The following is a 23,360-nucleotide window of genomic DNA, read 5'->3' as shown; positions in this document are numbered from 1 at the left end:
ACCAGTAGTAAATCTAAATCATGTACCAAATTTGGTTCTTCTGCGGTAAAGTGTTATTATTTTTTTTCGAAATTTAGGCCCCCACTTTGAGGGCTGATAACTCTTCAGGGCTGCAAGTTTGTATATAGGTAAGTTTGGTTAAATTACAATATTTTGGACACCCCCACATGCACCTGCCCTGTGTCGGTTCTTATGCGGACACCTTGTATACGTTCCAGAAAATTTATTTAAAAAAAGGTGCTATAAATAATTTGATGGGTAATTATCATTAATAAAAAAATATTTATATATCATCAAAAGATAAAAAATTGATAATAAGTAAATGAAAAAAAATAAATAAATAAAAATATTTCTTCAGTTTTCAGAGCACCTACCTGAAAGCGAGACCAACACCAACGAGAGGGAATTGTAGACCTACGACCGCTCATGCATCATCTTGCACAAACTAGCGCAACATAAAAATGTGGAAAGAAGGGTAAGGTCGGACTAATTATACTAATTAATCCAAGTTTCGCCCTTTGTCGAGTCTGAACAATCTCGCTAACAGTGTATGGCGCTACTTGATCCATCTACAAGACGGTTGTTTCTGATTCCCGTGTAATTACGAACACACTATCCTCCTCTCCTTCTAGCCCGGACGCCCTCCCGTGTTGTCCTCCTTTTCTACAGTCGCTCGGGAAGGGAACCCGTCTTCAGTTTGTTGCCGACTCTCGTCTAGTTCACAACGCCACCGTTTCAGTCGCAGCTGAACTTCGGCGGGGTTCACGTCATACGCGTTAAAGCTCCACGATCCGCGGTTTTTTTTTCAGGCGTCGCTGAAAAACCCAGCGACGCTCGCGACGCGAACTCTGAGTTGTTGCTTTTCTGCTTTTGCCCTTCGACCTGACTACGAACGAGCCGCTGAAATTGTGCTGAAAAAAAGCCCGACTTCAGTGGATTATCGCGAACGGTGTGCTATGAATTACGAAACGACCTGGGGATTTGCTCCCTGAAGGAAAACGAATGGTGTTCCATTTCTCAGCCAATATTGTTTAACTAATAACCGTGTCTAGTGTTTATATTAAACTTGGTGCCCTCAGTGGGGATATTGTTCCAGTTCCTTGGATTTATTTTCGCTCTGTGATACTGTGATCTGCTATCAATGTTAGCGTGCCTTCTTTGGGATTTAATATTGTGATTATTTTTATCAGTGCTCACTCGTGTTTGGTTATTGTGGTCTTTATCCCGAAATTGTGAGTATAATTCATTGCCATTTTTAGTGAAATACTTTCAGTGCGAAACAGTTGGATATTTTAGTGAAAATTAAGTAGATACACAAGGTGTTTACGAAATAAGTACTCAAAATTGGAAAGTATGTAAAACATGTCGAAATATGATGAAAACCTTACTAGAGTTGTCAGTGGCGGCCCCTGAGGGAGATACAGCCCCTTGAAAGGGACACAGAATAGATGTGATGTCTGAATAAGTGAATAAACAATTTTAATTATTACAGTGTTTTAGTTCTACCCATAATCCCACCATTCCTGAATCGAAAATATGAAAATTTATCATATTTTGCACAAAAAAGGTACTCTTGTTAGATTTTAACAGCATGAGCCGTTTTCCAATAAAATCCATTACAATAATTTGCACAATTTGATACATTTATTTTCAGCAGGAAATTTTGAGCACCTAATGAATTATTAAAATGGATTTTACCAGAAAACGGCTCATGCTATTAAAATCTAAAAAGAGTACCTTTTTCATGCAAAATATGATAAATTTTCATAATTTTGGTTCAGGAAGTAGAAACAAGTGCGCACAAAAAAAAATCATATAAATAGTAATAAAAACTAAGTTACCCCTGCAAGGGGCTCTATCTCCCTTAGGGGCCGCCACTGACAAAAACTCTAGTAAGGTTTTCATCATATTTCGACATGTTTTGCATACTCTCCAATTTTGAGTATTTATTTCGTTAACACCTTGTATTAAAAATGTTTATGATGAGCGGCAAACGGAAAAGACTGAGAAGATCTGAAAAAATCACTCCACCTTCGTATTATAGTTAAAAAGAGAGCACGTTTTGATTTTGGTACTTGCTATTTTTGACCTCTAGCGCTGTGTCATCTCGATAAAGTGTTAAATTTAGAAAATGTTTACTTCTGAGATGAAGTGAAAAAAATCACCACACTTTCGAATGGCAGATATAACGTTAAAAAATCAACGCACTTCTGAATGATAATAATTGAAACGATATAATAGCACATTTCTCCTACATTTAAATATTTAAATGTGCTTTTTATTCTCCAACAAGGGCATGTCACTTAAAAATAGTGTTAAATATAGAAAAATGTCTCTTTATTTCTCTTTCTTTATCTAAAATCATAAAATATACTCGTAAATCAAGCAAAAACGAATCATAGCACCATGACAATTCACATTTATTGAGAACGGTTCAGTGAATTTACCAAATCTCTTGATTGAAAACTAGAATCATGTTAGAAGACCAATTCAATTTTTTTTTCTACGATGATCTGAATAAAACCTCGAATATCAGTTGAAAAGGTAGAACAATATGTTTTGATATTCATGCCGTGTATTTTTGATTCCCTAACACAAGCGTTTCGAAAGAGTGTTACATTTATTTTTTTTATTCCACTTTTGAATTATAATAGAAAGGACAGAACAACGTATTTCTTTTATATTTTGATTGTTCTATGATTTTGAAATATCGTTAAAGTTGAAAAGATAAAACGACATAAAATTTATTATTAAAAAAGTGTGTTTTTTATCACAGGCGCGTCAGATCGAAAGAGTGTTAAATTTAGAATATATTCTCTATTTTTTAATTTTTCTAAAACTCGTGGAAAAAATGAAATCAGATCAAGCAAACACAAAATTCACATTTCATGACTGAAAACTAGAATCATGTTATAGAACGTATCTAAAATTATGCGTAGCCCGACGATGCCGAAGTATTTTTAAACGGATCTGAACTCATTTCGAACCATAAGCCATATGTTCGTGATCTGGCAGAAATCCTCAAATGTGGCGATCCTACTCAAAAATTGAACTTGGCCCAAATAGCTAACGATTTTTTCAGCGGTTCACGTAGCCGCATTTCAGAGCGTGTTAGTTATTGCCGTAGTGATTTTCATGAAAATTCACGTGATAATTTGATATGTATTTTTATTACCAGCGTGCGTGTTGAGAATAACGATTGCATCAAGATCATTAGCCCGAGATAGTAGTGAAGGAAACAATGCTCGGGCAAGTTTATCTGGATTTGCCTCAGATTTCATGCCACTGAAAACCGTCCCGAAATATTACAGAGAAATACTTCAGTGAGCATAAATCCGGAAAAAGTGAGGCGGAGGATTTTTAAAAATCCGCCTTTTTGTAACTGACAGCTGCAGTGGAAAATTTGTCCGTTTTTCTCTCAAAAGATGCTTTTCAACATACAGTAAATATACCTTTTTTATTGCAAATAATGTGGCGTTTCATAAAATAGCTGTGTTTTTCAAAATCTCTACTGGCATAGAAAGTATGGCAGAAACTACTACAGGTATTCTCGTGGGTTTCTACATTTTAGACAGGACTATGTCTTCAGATGCAAATTTGTCGTTGAAATATTTTTAAAACGAATTACCTAAACTAAAATGTGTTTATGTACCCTTAATAATTCGCTTCTGGACATCCTATATAAACAGACGACACAAACTTAAAAAAAAAAGTATAAAAAGGGGTTTTTGCGTGAACGAAAATTATTTTTCTTCCTTTTTTACAAGCAAGAATTCAATCAAAGATTTATTTCTCAATTGTTAACTTACAAACAAGAAAAAGCGTAAATTGACCTACCAGTTTCTACTTAAAGTGGCATAAGAACTAAATTATTTTCTTATACAATCTTTATTATGACGGTAAACAAGAAAACAAGCCAAAATGATTTTGTTTAAAGCATTGAAAGTATTCAACGGTGTTTTGCAGCTAATTTATATTACGTTATTAATTTTGATGTAGAACGAAATAACAAATAAACTCCTTAAATCATACTTTATATAAAATCCGAGTATATGCGCGTGGGTTCATATTTTAATACCGCTAACAAGCATCCCTTGGAAGAGTGGAGCAACATGTAAGCGAACAACGTAGAAATGGAAGACGGAAAAGCTGTCTACATAGGAATTTTTCAGTCGCGAAGTTCCATGCAGTTTTCTAATTTTCCCCCCGCCACAAGTAATTTTTATTAAAGCCCGTTATTAACGTTGGGGATTCAATAAAATCCGAACAATAACTCGGAAAAAAACGTAAGGAATTTTTCTACTTAGAATGTCATTAATATGTATATCAGACAAATTGCCATTCCACTTATATTAATCTTTTATGAAACGTCGTTTTTAACTTTTATGATACTGGGTAATTGGAATACTATGCAGTGATAAAAACCACCTACCTCGATTGTTCGGTATAAAATTCTTCATAGAAAATATAATTGATGAGATTTTTTTAATTTTTAGAAAACCAGAAATTAAAAAAATATAATATGTATGTAGCAAGTAATGTATATTCATCATTGAAAATAAATTTAGAGTTGAATTAGGTACGATTTTTCTAGACATTAAAACACTGGAAGCAAAAAGTGAACTGAGTAGAATTTTTAACATTAATTACATTATTCTCCGCATAGGTACTTTAACACTTGAAACTAGAAAAAAAAGTAATTGCTCTTATGAAAAGTTCCAAATATAGGATACCATAAATTCAGTAGTTGATAAATCAAAAAACAAAACGATTTTTTTCTATGGACTATGGACCTATTTTCTTTTGTTTTTAAGACGCAAAGCACCAAAGACGATTTTTTAAACTCTCGTCCAAATCTCATTTTCTGCCTGTTTCGAAAAACTTAGGACATGTACCTATGCGCAAAGTAAAAGCACAGACAATGTAGCTTATCGCTTCAGACCGCGCGTTAAATGCTGGAAATTACCTAAAAAGGATTCAGGGCCTTGTTAGCCGGCATCCAGAAATAAAATTTAGCGTTTTACGCAAAAAACAGGCATTGATAAAAAAGCGTACAAAATAAATCCGTAAGTACGCGTGACAACATTGCCAAATTGTTGTTTATATGTTGCTAGGATATGCGTAGGAATGCGCGCCGCTGCATTTGATTCTTCCTAACATTCTGCTGGTAGCAATTCGGAAATTTAAAACTGCTGTTCTATTCCAGTAGTGGTCTGGAGTGAAGCTGTATTGTCTATGGTAAAAGTATGTAATTAATTTTCCTTTCACTGGTTTTGTCTACGAGAATTTTTATACGAATATAGTCAGCCACAGGAGAAGTTATTTAATATATAGGTACTTCCAGGTTTCTGGTAAGTTAGGCGAGCCTAGTTTGAGTTGGAAGCATAAAATTTTACTAAGCCTTAAACTTCTTACAATGTTTCCTAATATTAATGGACACGAAACTTGCAACGCAAACGCCACGTAGAAACTCCGGGTTATCCTGGAAGTTGTCATGGAAATAAAATAACTTGCGGAGTCTCGCCGGTTGCAGGACGAAATATCCTTTTTCTAACCGCAGCTGGAGGAAGAATAAACGCTCTTATTTAATTCTGATATACACTTTACCGGCAAACCACGTGGTACTTGCAATGAGGGAAAAAGAGAATAGAAAAGAAAAGTGAAAAGGAGGAACGCGATATTGTATTTTCATAGATTTTTGCTAAAAACACTGGTAGCAATTAAATTAATTTAATTTTTAACTAAGTTTTAAAAAATGTTATAAATGTTATTTGAATGTTTTGATTTGAATATTTTAACTTTTTACTTAACAACAAATTTTCAAAGGTTAAGTCATTCCAAAATTGTCAAAATTGAGTTTTTTAAAGAAATTACATAAATGTAGGACTACATATTTTGTTTTTGATATATGTACAATGCAACATCAAACTGATTTTATTTTTAATCGAATCTTGTGTCATATCTTTTACAATATGCAATGTATGGCATTAAACTTTGATTCGGTTTTTGAAAATGTTATATTCGAGAATCATTTTTGCACAAAAAGGAGTTTTACGTTAATGTAGTGTAGTTGTTTTGAAATGTAAATGAGAAACTACATCTAGATATCTGAAAACTAATAACATTTTAGCATTTTTATACCTAAACCTGTGCAATACATTATATCTTGTGAAAGACATGATCATTGATCACAGTCATATTTATCGTTCTGTATTTTAAAAATAAAAATATAATTTTATTATTTAAAAAATTATTGTGGGCACTACTGAATAAAGGATATTCGTTAGACACACTGTTAGTAGGTACATTATGAGTAAATTCTAAAAGCGTTTAGTTTACAGAATAAGTAGCTAAAAATAACTTTTGTACGTCAAAAATGTGGATAAATTCAATCTTCTCTCAAGCGGAAACCTCTTTGTTGTAAAAATAAACTAAATACGTAGTGCGTAAATATGAAAAACCTACTTGTTTACGCTTAAAAATTTTGTGGTCGTTTTTAAATGTAATTGAACTGATACAGTATAATTTCAAATCACGTAATTTGGCAACTAATCTTTTTACAGTTGTTTGATTCCTTCCACCGAAAATTCTACGTAATTTGCGCACACTCTCAGCTACACACTCTCCGTACTGGTAAGAATGAGATTATGAACAAGTATATCGAATTAACGATTTTAAAACATTCTGTTACACATAGTACAAAAAAAAAAACACCTAGTAATTATGTTTGCTTACCTCCTTAACGAGGAAATCACGACGGCGATTGATGTTTTTAAGTAATTCTTAATTGCAGCTAATTAATAACGACGTGTAATTGAAAAGGCTCCGCAGAGAACAACGCGAAGCGCCCGAACAGATCTATTCCGTTCCCACCAATATGTGCATAAGTGTTAATTAATAATTACTGGAATGGGAAGGCGTTACCTCTATTACCCAGATCATTATAAGTCTTATCGATGAAACGGTAGTTAACTGTTAAACAGTTAAGGCCACATTGTAATTATCTACGTAGAACTATTCTTGGAACTATTACATACGACGGTTTAGATAAGAAATTAATTAAATCCAACAAATGAATCGCTGGTGTATACACCTGCGGCCCAACCTTACATTGCTTACCTTTAAACGCTAGACACGTCATCTAAATTCCTAAACCTACACTAGATATCTACTTACAGGGGAAAGTATCGCACAATCCAGCTCCGTTGGATCCGACAACGTTTTTTGGCGTAATTTTTCGCACTGAATCTGCTCCTAAAAATGCTCCACCACGTCGGGGTTTTGAGATATCCAAACCTAAAGGTGAAAAAAAAGCGATTACAGCATCTTTTTGACGTTACATATTTTTCTGTATACATTGACTTGAAGCACTATCCTTCCTCTTTAATATCCATTTTGGTTTGTTTGGATTCTACCCTTTTTCTCCAAGATATCACCAAGTAATGTTTAGTTCAGTTGACAGTTATAATACAAGCAATATTTTTATCCTAAGCTCGTAAATCCTAGCTGCTCATGCTCATCAATGAAACTTTAGTTGGTGATATCTTGGAGACAAACCAAAATAGAAATTAAAGAAGAGAAGTACTTCAGTTAACGTGTACTGTATTCAGGAATAAAAATAAAATAACTGCATATTTATTTATTTGTCCTCTAACTTTTTTACTTTATACTTAAATACAAACATATGTAATGATAATGAACAAACGAATTTTATTTACTTTATAAAACTTTCTGGAATTAGATCTAAGTACATTTATTCATTTATAAACTTTTATTTTGTATATTACGTCTCTCTAATGAAGTAAAGACGATTTTTAGCGAGCATGTCTTCAGTAAATAAGGTAAAGTAGGATCAAAAACTCAATGTTTATCTCGGAGTTACCTTGTTAGTTATTTTCAATACCGTTCATTTGTAACTTTCGAATAAATCTCGTTTGTCTGCTTGGGTGTCCTTATTTTTTCCTTTTTCGCCATATTCGGAGAATTTTTTACACTGGCTGCCGTTCATTACTTACAGGCATAAATTTTGTTTTATTGTTAATTACATTTTTAATGACTGGAAGCCAGACATCATCCGACGCTTTGAATAATGTTTTTAGAATTTCATATTCCCTTGAAATTTTTATATTTCTGCGACTTTTTTGCCTTAGCATTAGTATTAAGCACATCAGTCATTTTTCCAACCAGCAATAACATGCACTGATTCTGTTTGTGCGCCGAATAATGAGAAATAGACAGTTTACTACCTATTTCTCATTATTCTGATTAACTAAGTCTTTCATTATCGTGGTTCTGTCATTAGTTCGAAATTAGTACGACAGTCGTACGAATATTTTAATAATCTTTTAATGACGGCTATAATTCTTTACGTCAATCCGACTTCGGCGTGTTTTCTGAACTAACTAAAGTTTGGCTTTTTCTAGATCATTCTAATTATAACCTACGTCTCTCCGAGCTCGTTAACTACTTGGAGCATTTTTAGAAACTAAATCGTGTGGTTAATTTCGAAACTCGTGAAACTTGTTCTTTGTAATTACGGCGAGATGTGTCGAGAGAAACGCTAGACACGTCTAAAAAATGAGGAGCAAGTCGTAGGAAAAATGATCAATTTGTTTATATAGTGCCACTGGTTAATTTTCCTAAGAAATGACTCGAGAAACGCAGCAAATAGTATAGTAATTGAAGCTGAAAATCAGCTGTAACCTCCGAATTCTTTGAAACTGCATGAATTTGCATGAAAATTTAGAATAAGGCTCATCTTAGGCTCAAGTTTAAATGTGACATAAGCCCGATTGGCGCTTTTTGTTTTTTAGGGGTAAAAACTACCCCTAAGTGAAAAAAATTGAAAAAATTAATTTTTAAGCATTTTATTGATAAAAATCTTGTTCAAGCACGAAGATTAAATAATGTTCCATGTTCTCGAACATGTTTTATGATATATTTGATCTTTTCGACCCTTTATATAACCCTTAAAAACTACCCCTATGCAAAAAATAATGATAAAAAATTACTTTTTAAAAAGATTTGGAATGATTAAATCGTGCAATTATTTAAAATAAAAGTTACCTTATAGCTATTAAAAGAATTTTTCCCTTTCAACCCCTAAAAACCATCCCTGTATTGACAAAAATTATAAAAAATTACTTTTTAAAAGCTTGGAATGCTTTAACGGTGTAATTATTTAAAATAAAAATTCCCTCATTGCTTATAAAAGAATTTGTATCTCATAACACTTTTCAACCCTTATAAATAATCACCCCTGTGCTCAAAAAATGATAAAAAATTACGTTTTAATTCTTGAAATGCTATTGTGCAATAATTTAAAATAAAAATTCCCTTATATTGTTTATGAAAGAATATTTTACTTTTGCCATTTTCAACTCCTATAAGCTACCCTTTTACCAATATTAATGTAAAATATTTTTATTATAATCGACTTTTAAATATAAACAATCATAAAAAAAATTTGCTAGGCTGCATGTAAATAATCACACTATTTTTTTTTACTTATTTTATTCGTATAATATAAAAAAAACACCCCCGAGAAGGGGTATTAACCCCCAACGGGGTGGAAGCGTCAATCGGCGCTATGTCACTAATGTTCATTGACCTTTTCTCTAGCTATCTGCCAAATTTCAAGTCAATCAGTTCAGTTTTAAAGAATTTGGAGGTGAAAAGCTTCAATGACTGTACTAAAAGTGAAACGACATATTTTAACGTTGTTTTAAATTTTAATTTTTTATTTATTTTTATTAATTATTTCAAAGAGTTTTAAAGATATCGACCCGAAATTTGAAAAACGCTTTGGAGGGATAAATGTACATTTTGTGGGGTGATCCGAATATTTCTACTTGCATCAGTAGCGTTCGTGCGAGAATGCCACAACCTTTTTCAATAAAAAATATGGTACGCCACTGACTTTTCCCGTTTTGATATTTTTTTAGAAATCTGCCATCAATTCCGAATGAAATTGGTCTCTTCAATTTTTTTTCGTAGGATGCACTATTTTTGAAAAAATAAAAAACATATTTTATTCCAAGTTGTGTATTTTTAATTTCTTTTGATACATTATCTAGTAGGTCGCTGTCAATATTTCTAAAAAATAATACGACCATCAAATTTCGATCAATATCTTTAAAACTCTGAAATAATTAATTAATAAAAATAAATAAAAATCTAAAATTTAAACACTCTGTATCTCGGAAACAAAGCATTTTTCGATCTACGTTTATAAGAACTTTTTTTCACAAAATACCTTCCGCAATCACCCCTTGAAATATTTCGCACTTATTTACAAACGCCCTTTATAGAGCTAAAATATTGGATTTAGTACAAAATTTCCTTCCGGTTTTGATTCCTTACGTCTGTTCGCAGTTATTCTTATCTTTTTACGCTATTTCTACGCTAAAAGATGATTGTATTGTCGATGATCGAAAATATAAAAATAAATATCCAAGTAAGTCAGTAATTCCTTTATTATTATACCATTACTTACTACTCTGTGTATTTTATTTATGCATGATTATTGTTGACCGATTCCATGGTCACAAAAAAATAAAATGTCAGGGCGACATTCAATTATTAAAGACGCCTTCTTATGCCCTTGTTGCTAAATTCAGTTCGGTTCCTCCTCTCGTCCTTTATTATTCCCGTAAAGTGGGTATACAGCGATCGATATTAAATAAGCATAAAACTTTTATTCGCTATAAATTCAAAGCGCTCATTTAGAAGGAATATCGAAAAAGTTTTTGTATAAATAAGAGCGCCTTCTCTCTCCTCAACAGCGTTGGCAAGTACCTAATGGTATTTTCAGGTTTGAGCGAGTGTTTGCCGAAATCAAATAATGGATCCGAGGCAGAAAATGACACTGTTTTATTAAAAAAAATGTAATGTGCGAAGTTTGTGAGAACGTAGCTTCAAATTATTGGAAAGAAATTACCATTTACATATTAAACTACTATAATGTTATTGATTTCTTTATTCGATTAAATAACAGAATGATTGGTGTAAGTAAAAGTTTTTTGTTCTCTCACATATTTAGAAGTATTAGTGTGATGTCAGTTACAAAGAATTGTATGCAAAGCAGATTGGAATTCAATGTTTGAAAAGATGTAAGATATAATTACAAATACAGTGGTAAAACTTCATTTGTCGCTGCAAAATTTGAATGACAGCCATGAAAGTTTAATAGTTAACACTGGAAGCTGAACAATTACAATGCGGTGGTTATATATTTCTTATCACTTGTTAGCTGTAAAATGTTAGCGACAGCTATGAGAATTGATATTCATCTTTAATAGTGTTTTTTTGAACTCGTTTTATGACCGTATTTGAATATTGTTTGTTCTTTATTTCAGTATTGCACATATTTGACCCCATATATGTATTTGCCTTTGCAAGAATAATCTTTGTAATTACTGTTTAAACAAAATTTATATCTATGCGTGTTACATATTTTTTCAATGCCCTAAGACTCTACTATATATCCAAATGAAACACATAAATATTTACAAAAATTCCCTAAAAATAAATGACAAAAAGCTCCAATTTCCATACAAAAACAACGAATTTGATATTTTAATAGCATTTATGAATAATTTTTAACAAAATAGAAAGTAGAATGTATTTTCTCAAATTGCAGTAAAGTTAAATACATTTTGTACGCCGTTTTTTCGTAATGACAAGGTCATAGCAGTTTTTTCGTTGAATTTAGATTTTAATAACCGATATGTCGTCCTAAAAACATAAAAATTCCGTTTGTGATTTCAGCCGGAAGTTGGAATAGTCCAGGGAACCAATAAAATATTGAAAATAACCCCAGGAATCGATAAAGCAATCAATTTTAAGCAAAAAGTATTTTATGAAGATTTTTCGATAAGTCAATATTTTAGAGTTATTGGCGATTGAAAATGTACATTTTTTATTTAAAAAAGACGGTTTTTCAGTAGGTGTTCTTGAATGACTCGGAAAATAGATATTCTATGAAAAAAAAAACGAAGAAAATAAAGCTTATAAAAAAAAAATATTCAGTTTTTTTTTTCATTTATGTAGGAGCAATAGATGATGAGATACGGCTGGTTGAAGATAATTTGATGTCCGCCAGAAACTCAATTGGAAGCATTTAACGTAAAATAACTAAAAAATGCACAGAATATTTTTTAAAGTACTTTAAAAAATCTTTAAAATGAACTAGACTTTAAGTCATTAGCATTAAAATTAACGGAGTTTTGATCAAAATAAAACTGTTAATTCACTTTTTCGGAAAAAGTCGGTACAAAAAGTGATGAATTTTTCTCGAGATTTAAAATTAAAGGTAATCCTTCTACATTCCAAATTTACATTTTTTTATGTGCTAACAATGTATTACATAAGTTTAAGCGGTATAGAATGCATATTTTTGAAAATATTACGTTGTGATAGAAAAATATTCAAGAGTACAAAAGTTTAGATTTTTTTCACAGAATATTTTGTTTTTTTATTTGTGTAGGATAAAAATTAACAGAGATGTCACTGCTAGAAGTTTGCTGTTGAGGGCGAAAGTCATGTTTTTCAAATCCTTTAACCTCAAAAATCTCAAAAATAACGCGTTCAAAATTATTCAAATTTACAGTAATTTTAGCTGTCGAAATCCGTAAATCGTTTTTGGATCGTCTTAATAGTTTTAAAATTAAGGAATTTAATTTCTCCTGTGTGTGCTATCAAATCATTTCAAAGTGTTAAAAACTATTTTTTTTTAATATTTTGTTATTAGGGGTAGTTTTTTAAGGGTTGAAAAATATTGTAATACATTATTTATAATACCATAAACTATTGAAAAAATTTCTATATATAATACGTGCGCTATAAAAATATTTTACGGTCAAAGAATCTATTAATTTTATATTTTTATCGTTAAGGGTGGTTTTTAAGGGTTGAAACTTAAAAAAATAACATATTATAACCCGCAATATAAAACAATATTTATTCTATATATTAATATATGATTTCAGTCTACAAAACACCTATTTTTATATTTATTCAGTTTTTTAGCATAAGGGGTAGTTTTCGTCCCCTAAAAATAAGTAGCGCATATCAAGCATATATAACTTTTCATCTACAGGGTGAAATAAGATTAATTTCAAATTTTCATAAAAATCGGATCTATTCGAAAGTATTCGGAGGTTTTACCCTATTTCTCCCTTCGTTGCCTGGACTAAAACGCCCCTTTCAGACAGCTAATTTGTAAGACTTCAATTTGCGCCCCCGGTGCTACGAAATAATCGATCGAATGCGTGCTGGGGCCCCTCTATTCATGAAACACTTAATTATTGGGAAATTTCTGTTTAATCCATAGCGGGGACCATTAGTGCTGAAACAAGAAGTTATTCGGGTGCCTTGTCGGCCGAAAAAAAAGTTAATGAAGTGCTTAAAATAATAAAAACCCCACTGAGGGTGCGAATACGTCGTTAGCGAGGAGATAATTATATTGGGTAGGGTTTAATGTTTCAAAGTGTGTGGAAATGAATGCGAACGCCGTGGAATGTCTTATCCGGGAAATATTCATATTTCGGCCCACCCAATAGCCGCGAGGGTTGCTTTCAGTGTGCAGCAAAATAAAACTCTCTCAACGCTAAAAAATAAAAGTATTTTTATTGAAAACAGAGTTAGTATCTGGTCCTTGGCGCCAATCTGTCGTGAACCTTTTCCTGGAACCCTGTTGCGTCCCGCCTCTGTTTTTTGTCATTGCAACTGTTAGACCGGTACGGGCATGCAGGTATTAGTTTTTAAGTTACTGGTCGATGACATTTTACCATTCCGCGTGCACAGAAGTCGTCATGCGAAAAATATTTTTGGTATTCTTATATTTCGAAAAACAGTTTGAAAGAATACTTATTGTATACGTGTAAATTTGTGTTTATACACTGAGAGAAATGAGTTTAAACCAACAATTTTTATCCCTGAGAAACGGAACTTTCAACAGCTGCCATTCTGTAATAATCACTTGTATTTTCTTCTCACAAAGCGTTTCTTATCAAACGAGATAAGCCCTTTGTTATTAAACGGCTTAATTTATTATGCGAAAAGGGCTGCTGCCATTAATAAAAAGGAAAGTATTTCCCCAGCCCTCCCTAATAACCAAACATAAAATGATAAATGCCCCAACTTTGCACCTTCAATATAAAACTTTGTAAGAGCGATGTCCGAGGTCACCATTAACCTCTTTGGAATGACTTTCCGGGCCTTAATAATTTTTTCCATTTTTTATGTGAGACACAGCATTGAATAAAATGTCAAATAGTAATCGATGTCTTTTATATAAATATCGAACGGCGCTCGATAAATCGACTGGCAACAAAGCGGAATAATATAGTTGATATATTCCTTTCAATCATTGTCTCGACATACACGTAATTTCTGTTATTGAATCTAATATTCAGTAATAGGAAAATTATGTGATCATTACGCATTATTGCCCATTACCAACATCGTACCTGCTTATTTGATGAATTCAGTTAACATTATTTTGTTAGCCATTACTTACGAAGAGACTGTTACTCGAATTGTTTTCGACAGGAAGGGAATCGAAGATTGTCACCGTAAAAATTTTTGATTATAAATGTATTCGCGTTATACGTAGACTCGTTTACAATTGGTGATTTTACCAGGAAAAATAAAAGCTCGAAATATGTTTTACTGACAAATGTGGAAACGATACAGTTCTATATCGTCCTCTTTGCAAAACATATTAGTAGTTCAAGAGATCACGTACAGAATCTAAATTGTATACGCAATAATATATTCTACATTATTCATGGCAACACGGAGTAGTAAAAACCCGATGTACACGATACCAATAAAGTGAAACGTGAAAATCAGTATTCATAATTTTTATCACCACCACATAATAAAAATTCATGTCTACTTTATTTGCCTTTTTACTGACAAAGCTAAATTGTATCTGGTTTACGCGAACAATTTGATTGCTCAGCATTTTCATCCATACATAGTAAATTCTCTTTTTTTGTAAAGATTATCAACTTTTCCATAATGTAGCACTTCAGTGAAAACGCACTGAAAATGAAGTCCAGTAACTACGAAACAATTTTCAGTCATTTGTTGAACTAATTTGAATTTATGGAAAGACTTTCCCATGGCATCTGCTTACCTTTCCAAGCAGAGGAAACTTCTTTATCGGTAAGGTGACGAAAATTTTTCTTAAGTAACAATTATTATAGTGGTTGACTTTTTAAAGAACAAACTAGTAAAATCATGTTTGAATATGGAATAAAATAAATAAATTTTGCAGCGTTCTATCGATATCATAAAAAGTAGCTATAAAAAGATGGTTTCAGCCACTAGACACAAGACGAACGGATTCAAGAAAAAAATCTTAACTTTCGTTGAAATTCCTTCGGGATAAATATTTCACTGGAATATAAAAGTTTCTAGGTTACGTATTTGGAATTAAATAATCCATGAATAACCAAACTTTTTCAAATAACCTTCAAAACAAAGTTCCTCACCTTCATTCTTTATAAATAGTATAAAATACCAAGTAAATCTTTAAGGGGAAAAGTCTAGACGTTAAATTGGAAAAAACATCTTAAATTATTCACGTATAGAGGCTCCAAACGTCAGTAGATACATATGCCTTCAAAAAAACATTCACATCAATCCGTCATAAGGAATAATGAATGTATATTTGAAATAATTCATCACGAAATCCATAAATCGATTTTTAAGAGCACCATTATTTATAAATAGCAGTTGTACGCCAAGACTTTAATAACACAAAGTTCCGGAATAAATAATTACCATAATAATTGCTGCTTTCCTTGCTCTCTCGTGGAACCTTGCAATTTGCTGTGTTTGGTCTTATTTCGTGTTTTATAATTACGGTAACAGTCGTTCGATAATACCACACATCCGCGCTTTTAATAAATCAAATTAAAACACTACAAAATTAATGGAATATATAATAATATATACGATTATATGTATATTCTATATTATGGCGAATGCACTGGTCACACGCATGTAAGCAACCCGAGATGCAACTACGCGTTTAGCTGGTTGCCTATATGGCATTGAGTCCCCCACACGAGAGTTAGCGTTAGCAGCGAGTTAAGTCCAATTCCCGTTTTTTCTTTTAATCGATAATTCATTAATTGTTCGCCTTTTTTTCTAATTTCTAAGTAGGTATTTATATCATGTTCAACTAATGACTTTTCCGAGTACCTCGATTTAAAAAACGTTACAATAAAAACGATTATTGCCGGCAGTTAAAAATTACCTTCATTTACAATTCTTAGGATTCCAATGCGGTTTGCTGATATGTACTGGCTGTCACGTTTTTAATTGTAATTGTGTGGAACTCGACATGCTCAGCATGTTACGCAACAATGTTAGAATGGCTTCGAACCATAACCATTACCGTGTCACAGAAAATTGATGCAGTAATAATTAATTATAGGAAATTTTTTAAATGCTATTCAGGAGATCTAGGAGGCAATTTCTAATAAATTTTATAGTCGATAATCACTACCAGGTAACAAGACACTTTATAAAAATAGGTAGGTATGTTGAAGTAGCGTTGGCATTGATTGTACGTCGATTTAAGCACGTACTTAAAAAAATAACACTCATATAATTCATTAGGTTCTATAAATACACATAATTATAATGTTTTTTTGATACTGAGATTTTAGAAGCCTTTTATAAATCTGTATTCGCAATACTACGCCAATGGCATTTAACTGTACTGTTAAAACAATTGCCCTGCTATGAATTCAGTGGTTTTTTTTATTCTGTCAAATTCAACTTAGATAAAAGGCGGCCAGAAATTATGTCTACACGAGGTACAAAGCAGATCTAAATTGGGTTGTATTGAGTAGAGCACTGAGAGTAAGTTTGAATAATTTAAAAGGTACATTTTTTGCGCTTTCCAATCTTTAAAGTCAAACGTGAAGTGAACAGTATTGATTTGTGTGAATGGGGAAGTTAAGTCACTTTGTGGAATTGAATTTTAGTCAAAAGCAGATAAAAATATAAATTGCGTATATTTAGGTACCAGAAATAGTAAAATGCCCGTAAGAAAATGTTCAAGCAGATAAAAATATAAATTGCGTATATTTAGGTACCAGAAATAGTAAAATGCCCGTAAGAAAATGTTAAGGATTGATAAAGATGGAAAAACTTTTTAAAAAGCATTGGTTACTGTAATAGGAAACGTTATTTTTAGCATTTCGCCGTAGGCGTAGAATAAAATTAACTTTTAATTAAAAATTTAAAGACTGTTAAAAAACTGAAAATATTTCACATAAACGAAATATTCAAACATTCAAAACCGAAGTGAAAATACAGAGTATTTTAAAAAACATGCCATACATTCAGAAGCTAGTACCTAGGTAATCAAAAAGTAAGACATTTTTTTCTGTGGATTCGTCCAGTCGGTATCTTTAAAAGTAGGTTGTATTGATGTTTCATATAATAACGCTAATTTTTGTCGGAAATAGTTCTAAATATTATGTAAAATGACAATTGCGATATGCGCCCGCTGAAAAAGTTGTGCATAATTGTTTGCGCAGCAAAATGTGAAAAATTTTTTTAAATAGGCACATTTTTCTCTTTTCTTTCACATATAACTCGGAGAATATTGACATTAGACAAAATAGTTAAAGGAAAAAAAGTTTCGTTTTGAGATTCTCTTCAAAATAAAAGTGGTCCAAAATTTTTATGTGCATTATTGTTACTGTAATACAGTCTAGACCGAAAAAAAAAATTGTGAAAAAATATCGTTTTTTCATTAATTTATTTCGGACCTGGACTTTAGAGCAGCCATATAAAAAATATGATTCTGAGAACTTCATGATATGGTAGTATTGCAGAAATTTTTACATCAAAATCGGACGCGTAGATTTCGCACAATTGAATTGTTAATTAAGAAAATACAGAATTATACTTATTTTTCAATTGTCTGTCACGCTAAAACCAATGATTATTTTGAGCTCCCCATTTTTATACACACCCTATGGAGTCTCAACTATCAATCCCCATTTAAAAATTTACGATTTTTTCAATTTTAACAATTAGAATTTTTTCAAAATTTCTTACAAAAAAATACTTATATAAATATTTAGAGCTGGAGCTACCGTATTCGCATATACTTCAAGTGTAATTATAGAGGAACGAATGACGAACAAAATCCACTTTTGATCTTGTGGATACGATGAATCGTCATCGAGATATGAAAGCTCAAAGTTGAAGTGAGTTTACTCGTACAACGTACTGTACAATAACAATCAAAAGTGATTTTGATTGTTCGACTCGAAGACTTTATAATTATGAAAATTTGTTTAAATCGGAAATGTATTTTAACTGTTCTGATGCAAAAAAAGATTGACACATTTCACAGGAATCTAGCGATCTTAATGTCAATATTCTCCGAGTTATACATGAAAGAAAAGAGAAAGAAGAACCCAACAAAAATTAGCGATACCGATAGGACTACATGTACATATTATTTTTAAGATACAGTAAATCTAAGATGAATATAAAATCAAATTATAGATTTTTTGAACCAAAAATATATAATAATTTATACTCAGCACAAGCAAACGAGGCAAGGTGTCACGATTTTGACGATTCTAAACATTTTTTCACAAGACTTGTTGCAACACTGAGAGAAATATTCTGTTTTGATAAATTTTTCAAAACATCCCGTACAACAGCTAACGTTTTTTCGTGTATTAAACACTGAAGACATTCGAAAGTGAGACGAAAACCACAGAAAGCGACGGAATGCCTAACAGCGTATCTTGAAATCCTCTTTGCATAGCCGACTTGGCAAAACTACTGCAGCGGAGGGAGCTCTCGGACGCACAATCGAACAGCACAAAGCCAGAAAGGGGGCCTTGGGCCGCTTCGAAAGTTAATTGTACCGCCCCCGGCTATGATATAAACTTCGCCGTTAAGGGACGTACACAGCCGGCCCCCGCCGCCCAGTTGAGTTAAACTGGGGATATAACTATCTGCGAATTTCATCTACCTGTTCTGCTCCCGGCTCCAGGGGAGTTAGTTAGGTGGGCCTTACGCTAGAGCAGTTTTCTCGCTGACGGCTGGAACTGGGCTAGACAAAGTGAAATATAACGAGGGGAGCAGGCCAACAGGTTCTGGGATAAGTACGAATCTAAATTTTAAGGAAAACCTGCATATACATCTTTATTTTTAAGTACTATACCGATATTGACATCAACCTGACTTATATCAAGCATCAACAGCAGCAGAAATAGGCGAGCGGTTCACCCCTAAAAAAAAGGCATGAACGGACTAAATTTTTAAAACAAAAACCTACAGCATGAAACTTTTTTATTTTATAAAGTGTATTTTTCTGATAATTTACATATTTTTTTCATATTTTTCGGCGTGGTCAGTCAATTGTTATAAACAAAAAAGTTGTAAAAAAAATTACTCCAGAATGGCTTTGAAATCATAATAATGTTTATTGTAAATAAAATCTAATCCAGGATATTGTAAAAAGAAACTTTAAATTTGAAGTGTTATAATTTTCTTTAAAAGACTTTTTTTTCTCGCTTTAGACCTTCAATAAAATAATTGACCTAAACCAAAAAAATATCTCTTAAAGTAGAAGATCTGCTGATTATTATGCTTTTTTTAGAATTAAACTCTGTTCGGTAGTTTTTGAGAAAAAAATTCCGAAAGTTTGTCGATTTCGCCACTTTTTTCACATTAAATTGTAAATATATCGGAAACGAAGCATTTTTCGAATTTTTGTCAAAGAACAAAACGTGTTTATTTTGGTCCATTTTGCAATATAAATTTTAGTAATTTTTTTTACAACTTTTTTTGTTTATAACAATTATCTAACCACGCCGGAAAATATAAAAAAATATATGTAAATTATCAGAAAAATACACTTTATAAAATAAAAAATGTTTCATGCTGTAGGTTTTTGTTTTAAAAATTTAGTCGATTACCTTCATTTAGAAGCAATTTTTAGGGGTGAACCGCTCGCCTAAAATGTATTGTCTTGAAATCTTATCATCTAGCCAACCAGATCTCTATTTTTAATTCAATGTAAAAGATTTATTTATTATTATTTACGAAACGGGACCAAATTGACTGTACTGGCGACAGCGCCACCAAACGTAGGCAACCGGCAGGAATATTGGAAATTGGTAGCATTAAATCATCCAGCAGGCTACGGTACGCCGCCCGCGGTGTAACGTGTGACGTTTAGTAGAAAATTAATTTGCCATTACAATGTAATAATTACAATTCAAATTAACACAGCGCCGCGGATTAGCCCGTTATAAGATTACATCGCATTAGACGTTTGATGACGTGCCGTGTCCTGAAGCGTCAACACCGTATGGAACGTTTACGTGCTCGTATGTCTCGAAGATGTTCGAGATGTAATCTCATAGGCGGATATGTAGAACACAACACCCGGAGCATTGTTGGCTGGCGGAAGGAACGACAGGAAAAAAAAGGGATCGATCACCGCGAAGTCCGGAAAATTCCGTAGAGCCCATCTAGTGTTAACTTCGTAATATCTAAGGGAAATTTAATTTATTTAATACAGGATGTGTCTGTTCCTTGACAGACGTAGGGCAACAGAATGTTTCCTTCACATTGTGCTCTGCTGTTTGTAAATTCTTTATACAAGACGTAGCAGCGGATATAATAATAACATTTTGTCGTAGCGATTTCGAATTTTCACGCATGTTCCGAAAATAATTCAAAACTAAATAAAAAGATAAATTGCTATGTTGTTCCGATATCTATGGATTGAATTTCTATATAAAATATCTAAAAGACGGTTCAGTCCAGTCATTTTCGCTTGAGCATCACGAATCAAGCATTCAAATAGTTTTATTGTCCGATCTTCGATAGAAGGCGATAATTGAAGTCTACCGAGCAGACAGATTTGAATAATCCTCCTGGAGACGATTGCGCCAGCGCCTTTTTATACGAATGGTTAGTTTTAAACAGCCTCTGTTCGTAGTAGGACGAGAATAGCCTGTTTTTTGTTCTATGCGGCAAGTACCTGCGTCGACTTCGGAATTAGTTACGACAACGGATACCGCCGGCTCATTTGGATGAGCTGAAATGGAGCATCCGCGAGGCCTGACTGGCTGTAGCAGGTACGATTTAAAAAAAAGAGCATTATTTTCATTTCATGCACTATCTGCTCTCGCCGGATTCTTTTCACGCTCCGGCGATCTCACGAAATGAAGAAACGGATTTATTATCAAATATTTGTATTAGAAAATTACGAAACAGTAGTCGAACGGTAGAGCTCTGTGCAGGGGTAATTTAATCTGAAGTGCAAAGCAGCTGTGGAAGTCAATTCGATAATGACGAAGCGATTTCCGAGGCGGCTTTGGAAAAAGTTGTTATTACGTGTTGGTATAGCATGTGTAAATGGCGCTTATAGCTTATTTAAATCAACGTAAAATACACTCAATCGAATTAGGTATTCTGGCTTTGTTGGTGTATTAAGTTGATTTGATCAAAGCAGGAATCTTTTCATTTTATTTCAATGGAATTAATACACCGTCGACGATCCAGGTAAATTAAATGTTTTTATCAGAATATTTGACCACTAATAGACACCGTTAGTACAACGATTTTCCTCGAAAAGCATTCGAAAGCTATAAATAACTCTAATTTACATGTTCCAATGTCCATTTCTATCGCATGATAGAGTTAATAATTCTTAGAAAGATTTTTCATGAAACTTACGTAATGATGTATATTGTATGTCTTTCAGCTTTGGTTCCCGAAAATGAATGAATAAGTATGTATTCCACACTGATAAAAGTAGTTATTTGTAACTATTTTTGCTAAGGGTGGCAAAACATAAACTACTTCACATTTTAGTAATCCCAGTCTTTGTACAATAACATGTACATGCTTGGCTCTGGTCTGAAGCTTCGCATCGATCAATTTATTCGATGCGTATCCAACGGCATCCCGATGCCGGCCTGGTGTGCCGTTGAACAATCTACGTTTTTTGCTGAGGGATATTGTCGCTTGTTTCCCTGTGAGCCAGTTTGACTCTCTGCTTGGTCTAGTGTATGGTACGTGTTTTTATGGCAGTCAGTAGCATTGTGTATCGTAAGCATAGAGCGGCACAACACGTATTGCCACTTACTAGGATAATATAGATTACTACTGTTTATTTATTTGACTGTCGTCACAAAGTTTAAGATGTCTAATAATAATTAAATAAAGACACATTGAACTAAGAATTATAATTATGTATATATTCAAAATTAAGTAAATATATGCTGTATTTGAACCGACTAGAATAACAACAGTCGTCATATCGTAATAACGTTCTCCATTAATAAATTCCACGGCTTTAAAATTAGATATTAGAGAGTACATTGCACCGAGTAGGCTCATCCAAAAATAGACGGACAAATTTCAAGGTAATTTGCAATGAAACGAATACAGCGCTGCCGAATTTTTCTGCATTACTGACGTCCGTGGGCGTTCCATTAATAATTTCTAAACCCGAAACAAACCCTTCGGGGTGGAACAAATTCGATTATTGGCACTGAACAGGGCGTTTCCCATTTTTTATAATTCATTTCAAAAAATTTGCGTAAAAATTTAACACGTATTTATTCCAACATGATAAAACAATTAAGTGGCGTTTTTCTAACTTTCTATACAAAATTTTACTTATGAAAACTACCACATTAGCCTCATTTCTATTTTATAGGGTTGAAACGGCACTGATATAAGAATAAATCGCCAAGACACATTGACAAGGGAAACGTATGGATGTAGGGCCAAATAACAGATATATGGAGTCGGTATGGCTGCATCTAGATGTAATATTTACGACTGTAATTTCCTTTACGGACGCGACACGACGCTGTGTCCCGCCAGCACGTATACCACCTCGCGAAACGCCAGTACGGGGAAAAATCGAACGCGGTATTTGCTCTGTATGAATCTATCCCTAGGCGCATTTTGTTTTGTATATTACCCGATGACGTAAGCTGATTGAAAATGTAAAATAGCGTGCTTTTTTATTTATGGGTATGGTAAATTGTCACTCGACACACATTTTGCATTATTGACGAGGGAATTGTCCCCGTCAGCAAATATCGGGGAACGTGTATTGCTGTGTTTAATGTATGCCCACGAACTATAAAGTTTGTGGTAAAAAAAAAAACTCAAAACGGTAACATTTCTTTTGACCTCGCCCGGCGACGAAATATCCGTAAAATAAATATGTACCTTAATAACAGTCTGTGGTCTTCAGAAGTTACTTTTTCCATTTTATTTGTTTGTTTAGAACAACTGAACAAGAGGTTAGGCAAAAATATATACAAATATCT

General features: G+C 32.9%; 1 protein-coding gene across 2 annotated transcripts in view; it reads left to right on the top strand.

Annotated features, from left to right (window-relative positions):
• Positions 1-718: 718 nt before the first annotated feature.
• LOC108907675 (irregular chiasm C-roughest protein-like) overlaps positions 719-23,360 on the top strand; it is a 130,817-nt gene continuing 108,175 nt past the window's right edge. For both annotated transcript variants that reach the window (XM_018711453.1, XM_018711452.1), the window contains exon 1: positions 719-1,232. The gene's annotated coding sequence lies outside the window, so the exon portion shown is untranslated. The remainder of the gene's footprint in view (positions 1,233-23,360) is intronic.

Source organism: Anoplophora glabripennis, unplaced genomic scaffold (genome assembly GCF_000390285.2).
Source record: "Anoplophora glabripennis isolate ALB-LARVAE unplaced genomic scaffold, Agla_2.0 scaffold51, whole genome shotgun sequence".
NCBI classification, from domain to species: domain Eukaryota; kingdom Metazoa; phylum Arthropoda; class Insecta; order Coleoptera; family Cerambycidae; genus Anoplophora; species Anoplophora glabripennis.
This window is presented reverse-complemented; position numbering and strand designations above follow the sequence as displayed.